Source organism: Lutra lutra, chromosome 1 (genome assembly GCF_902655055.1).
Source record: "Lutra lutra chromosome 1, mLutLut1.2, whole genome shotgun sequence".
Lineage (NCBI taxonomy): Eukaryota > Metazoa > Chordata > Mammalia > Carnivora > Mustelidae > Lutra > Lutra lutra.
In genome coordinates, this window is record NC_062278.1 from 165,043,739 (window position 1) to 165,049,632 (window position 5,894).

The 5,894-nt window shown below is 56.5% G+C and overlaps 1 long non-coding RNA gene across 1 annotated transcript; it reads left to right on the plus strand.

Annotated features, from left to right (window-relative positions):
• Window positions 1-337: 337 nt before the first annotated feature.
• On the plus strand, window positions 338-5,606 carry LOC125087376 (uncharacterized). The gene is made up of 3 exons (XR_007123425.1): window positions 338-514; window positions 3,814-3,981; window positions 4,230-5,606. It is a non-coding gene; the product is annotated as an uncharacterized LOC125087376 (long non-coding RNA).
• Window positions 5,607-5,894: the final 288 nt, after the last annotated feature.

A 5,894-nucleotide genomic window follows, 5' to 3' on the forward strand; every position in this document is an offset into this window, starting at 1 on the left:
CTCTTGGCCTGACTGCCCTGGGGTGTGGGCGCCTGGCACACAGTGGGCATCCTTGGTAATGGCACCGAGCTCAAGATGACAGAACCCCCTACACCACTCCCTACCCCTCCTGGCCCCTCCAGTGATAGCTGGTGTGGGTCCTGGACTAGGGACACGCCCACTTCCCCCAGAGCAAAAGATTCACCAAAACAGACGTGACCAAATGGAAAGTTATTTACGGCCTGGTATCAGGAGTTGGGCCTGGGGCAAGACGGGGGAAAAGAAGCATTCCTTTAGGTGGAATTGGGCCTGGAGAGGCTGTTGTCCCTGGAGCGCCCCATCTCCCCATTTTGCAGATGAGAAGCCTGAGGCCAGAAAGCAGCAGCAACTGGTGACATCCCAGCCCTTGTCTTTGCCTGCAAAGAATGGAGGCCTGGAATTCCTACCAGAAGATACAGAAACAACCAACATGCATAGACAAGCTGCTTGGAGGCCAGGATGTACAAACAGAGAAATGTCGTTTCCCACCAACCAGGTAAAAAGCAAGAATACCAACAGCTGCTGGGCTGGGGCCCCCTCCTAGCTTCCACGGCGGGTCCCCATAGGCACCGCAGCTGGCACACGGCTTGTCAGTGGGAATCATCCTCAGAATCCTGTGGAGCTTCAGTCCAGTGGCTGTACTCCCAGGAATTTATAGCTAAAAGGAGCCAACAGGACAAGTGGGTAATTGTGCTTATTTAGGGTGGTAAGACTCTAGAAGTTTCCCTCGGGGCGTGGCTCTGCAGGCAGATGGGAGAGAGCTCCAGTCCCAGGTCGGCCATGTGTGACCTAGGCAACTGACCTGTTTCCTCATCTGGAAGATGGGAATCATGGCCACACTGATCCCCTGTGCATCAGCCCACCATAGGCAAGGCCTTCACCCCAGGGCCTGTGAGGAGCCCACAGAGGACAGATTTACATGAAGGAAAAGCAATCTTTTTTTTTTTTTTTAAAGATTTTATTTATTCATTTGACAGAGAGAGATCACAAGTAGGCAGAGAGGCAGGCAGAGAGAGAGGGGGAGGCAGGCTCCCTGCTGAGCAGAGAGCCCGATGTGGGACTCAATCCCAGAACCCTGAGATCATGACCTGAGCCGAAGGCAGAGGCTTAACCCACTAAGCCACCCAGGCGCACGAAAAGCAATCTTTTGATGTGAGGAGGTTATTAGCAGTCTCGACAAATGGAGCTGAAAAAGTTCTCTGGGACTCAGTTTCCCTTTCAAACAAAGGAAAATTGGTGTTGGGAGCTCCAACGGGGTAGCTCCTAGGCTCTCCCCAGTGGCCCTCTGTCCTGACCCCTGCCTTCCCTCACCCCAGTTCTGAGAGCTGAGCCAGGAGTCACCAGCTCAGGCGAGAGGGCTGGAGAGGGGGAGGAGAAGCGAACCACCCACCACCTCCACCCCAGGCCTTGGCCCTCTGGCTCCAGCGAAGGCCTGGGGAGGATGGGGGTTTATCTCACACACCTCTAGGGAGGGGCCTTTATGACCAGATCCAGTTTCTGGCAGGACTGGTTTGTCCAGGTGGCCCTCGATGGACAGCCGAGATAAGGTCTGTGTGGATGGCTGGGCTGGGCCAGAGGACCCAAGTTGGGCAAAAACTAGGTGGTGGCCGAGGGCACAGCCTGACTCAAAGGTGGGAAGGGGTCTGCCCCCAGCTTGTCCCAGCTGTCACCAAGCTTTCTGGAGCCATGCGGGAGCCCTCTCTGTACCTCCTGCCCTCTGCCTGCAGTGAGAGGTGACCCTGGGAAGAGGCCATCCTGGAGCCGAGCAGTAGAGGCCCGAGGTCACCCAGGCAGGCCTTTGTACAGGGAGATGATGAGGTGGGAAAGCCAAGAGGCAGTACGGACTGAGGTTGCCCCGGTGCAAGATTGTGTGGGATTCTGCATTTCCGGTAGGCACAGTTTTGGTTGCCTCTGTGCCTGTCAGGCATTCCCAGAACCGCCCCCGGGCCTCACTGGACCAGCTTGGTTCTCTTGGGCCAAGGCTCTCTTGCTGTCTCTAACTTCGTGTCCTCAGTAGTCCCTATAAATAGTCCCTTCGTGAAACCCTTCCACCTAGTTCGCCTGTCACCTCTTTCCTGTCAGGACCCTGTCCAGTACTACATTTCTGGGATCCTCACAGCCTCAGGGAGCAGCTGTGGTCGCTCCATTTTATGAGGAGGAGCCCCCTGGGGGGCCCAGAGTTCCTCCTGACACAGACTTCCCTACTCACACAGACCTCGGGGAAGGGCAGGCCCACGTGCTGCATGGCTGACAGGGGAGTCTGAGGAATGAAGTCTGCGTTTGTGCTGGAAATCTCTGAGGGAGGTGGTTCCAGGGAACAGGGGAAACAGGGGAAGGGGAGGCAGGGAAGGGGGGAAAGCCAGCAGACAGACAGGCTTTGCTGAACCACATCAGGGGGATACTGACTCCACTGGGCCGTCTGCAGAACCTTGAGGAAGGTCCTGAAAACTGTCCACCCCCAAGAGGGACAAGAGGGGACACGTAGCCAGAGGCTTGCTCCGCATTGCTCGGGGCTGGCCCATTGGCCCCTGTGCTTCCCGGTTTATGTAGCTGGGGGCCAGGCAAGCCCCGCAGATGGTCCTCATGCGGGGGCCAAGAAGCCACGGGCCAGAGCAAGCCAGGCCATGGTCACCTGTGGGAAGTGGGGTGGGGACAGCAGGGAGTGGTCACCACAGTGCCACTGTGGCTGGCATCCACCAGGCAGGAGCACTTGACATGGGCCACAGAGTCACCCAAGACAGTCCGAGGTTTAAAAGAGGCTCAGTAAGGCCATCATTGAAAAGATCGTTGCAATTCCCAGAGGAGGGGGCACACGGCACCCCGAGGGGCTGCCTGGGGAAGCAGGGGGTCGGGGGTGGAGGGCAGCTGTGGCAGGACCCTTCACTGTGGCTTCCTCAAGAAAGAACAGGTAAGCTGGGTAAGCAGGCTTAGGGTGCTGTCTGGTTTGAAGCCTAGGGCAGTCCTGAGTTGTCTGGGACCAGGCCTTGGGGATAGGGTTGGGGGAGCTCATGGCTCAGAGTGTGAGAGCCCACTAAAGGTGGCTGGGGCCATGGGCTCTGGATTGGCTGGTTTGTGTTTGAAAAGCACCCAGGGGCCATTGGAGTACTCTCTAGGAATTGGCCAATTCTGGGAGGGGCAGTCCCTCCAGGGTCAGCCAGGCCGGAGGTCAGAGCACCAGACACAGAAAACAAAAGCCCGCTCGCCTTGCCCCTCCTCAGTTCCACCTAGGGCCTTTTTTAGGTCCATGTGTCCCAGGGTCCAGTTCCCCATGGTGGCTGGCCTCGATCCCTGTCAGATTTTAATACGGGGAATAGTAGAATGAGCGATGGTCCCTCGTGCTGCTTGTGGTCCTGCTTGGTCCAACGGATACCCACCATCTCCTTCTCCCACCTGTTCTGGATTCCTCTCACCTTCAGCCAGCACTTGCACTGCTCTCAATTTGCCTGGTGGGATGCCCCGGCTCTTTCCCAGGGGTCTGCCACAAGGCCTTGTCCTACATGTCCGTTGGGCTCCGGGCATTCTCATGTAGCAGAGGACAAGCCCTCAGCCCTCAGGATGTCCCAGACCAGCACCGGAGCTAAGCCTTTAATGGGCCAGTCCTCTCAGGTGGGCTGTTTCCGAGTGATGTGACCAGGGGACATATGGTTGCGTTCCACGGTCACCTCCTCAGGGTACGATGGTCCCCAGTCTGAGACAGTGTTGTGCAGGACATCAGGGCTCCTTGAGAGAATGAAGCCCTAATAACCTAAGGTATGTGTTGTATGTAATGGTCTAATTTCTCTCCTGTGCTTCTAGAATGGTCCTAATGATGTACTACTCTTAGGTAAATTGAGCCAATAATCACTGGAATCATTTCCTGTGTGCCCAGTGCAGATGGGAAAACAACTGAGAAGCCATCTGCCCTGGCTGAAAAAATATGGCCATCAGACCCGTGTGCGCCCCTGGGCGGTGATGCCGGTGGAGGTACGGCAGCCCCAGAGGCTCCCCAAGAGGGTATTGGTGCTGGTAGAGAGAAGCTGCCGTCCTCTCGAGTGGAAAGGATGCAGTGCAACCAATTTGCCATCAGGTGGCCGGCCTCTTCAAGGGGTGACCACATCAAGGACCCGGCATTGTTCTCCACTGCTGGAAGGGAGACGTCTGCCACAGTGGGGGCGGCATGCTGGGCCCCACGCACCGAGTCTACCCTGCTGCCGCGCCTCCTCTGTTCACAGAACCACTGTGCCAATGCCAGAGTGGCCCCAGGGCAAATCAGTTTGGGCCTGGTTGTCACCGTTCTCCTCCAGGCTAGATGCACGCATGCCACGCCCACCCAGGAATCGAGTCCCCAGACCTCCTTGGCTCGGGTCTTCCCTTCTTCCAAAGATGTGACCAACCAGCCAGGCTCCTGCCTATTGCCCAGAGTCCACACATCCCTGTCCGTCAGGCTGCTTTTCCCTTTTCCTCAGCGAGCAACTCAGCACTCCAGGGCCATCTCTCCCCACCAGTCTCCTTGAGGGACCTGCCAGAGGGATTGCCCGATGGCAGAGGCCCATAATTGGTTGCAGGCCTGTCTGTGAGCCTGGCCTTCATATTTTCTCCTCCACCCTTTGACCTGAGGGCCCCCTTCCCCCGGAGCTACAGGTGGGCAGAGGCAGTAGAACCACAGAGATCAGGACTGCAGGAGCCCAGCCTGCCTTGTCGCTGGGCCCGTGCAGAGATGCACTCAGCCCCGGCCTGAGCTCCCCCATCTGCCACACCATGGATAGCTGCTGGACCCGGCCGCCTTATGACGAGTGGATCTGACGGTGACCATGTCCAGTCACACGGTCACATGATGCCCATCACCAGATGCTCAGGCCCTCCAGGGGCCCTGGAGCATTCCAGAAGCTGGGCTCCTGACCTAGCTCTGCTTCGGCATTCTGAGCGTTTACATAGCAACCTCTTACCAGGGCTGGCCCCAGCTGCACCTGGGGCCGTGTCTACCACCATCAGATCTGCAGGTCATATGACTACAGAGCAGCTTGACCACAGTCTGAACCTTCTGGAGAGAGAGAGAGAGAGAGAGAGAGAGAGAGAGAGAGGATTCTCTTGCTCTGGGCCCCTCCCATGCAGTCACCTGATGAGTGGGTTGGGGCTGCATTTCCAAGGGTGTTGTCTGCTGCATCCTGGGGTCCCTTGGTGCTGGGGCCTCTTTCTTCATGGTGGGAGGTGGGAGGGGCAAGAGCCTGTCCTCGCCCCCCAAAAAGGAGTTCCCAGGATGCCCCAGGCCTCTGGAACCTTACAGTCTTCACTGATACGGCAAGCCTCACGTGCCTCAGGAGGATAATAAGGGTGCTTGCACAACCTGAGTACCGTGACGTCATCGGGAGAGTGGACCAGCATGACAATTGGCACATATCCAGACCAGCAGTTCCTTCAGTGGCATGTCAAGCTTTTTTTTCTCTTGGATCAAATCCAAGTGAAACTAAAGGCAATCCTTTAACCCTGGGAAGCCGCCGTCATCATAGGGTCCATTTCCACACCAGTGACCCAGCTCCATGTTTCCGAGCCTCTCAGGGAGGTGTCTGGAATTATGCTCCTTCCCAGGTTGGTGACGATTGCTCTGAGTGGTAGGACTCGGGAATGGTGATTCAATTTTGCTTTTCCATTTTTCTGTCGTGTATTTTTTTAAAATAAGTATGTTAAATTTTTATTAAGTAACATTTTAAAAATTCCCTATGTATCCTGTAAGCCTCAGGGCTGCAATCAGGAGCATTTAGGTGGGGCTGGTTCTGATTGCAGAGACTAGCACTGAGCCCAGGGAAGGATGTCCCAGAGGCGGGTTGAGGGTGGAACTTGGCCATGTTTTGGGCCCAGCTTTATATCAAGGAGGCATGATCAGGTGTGGGGGGAGGTAT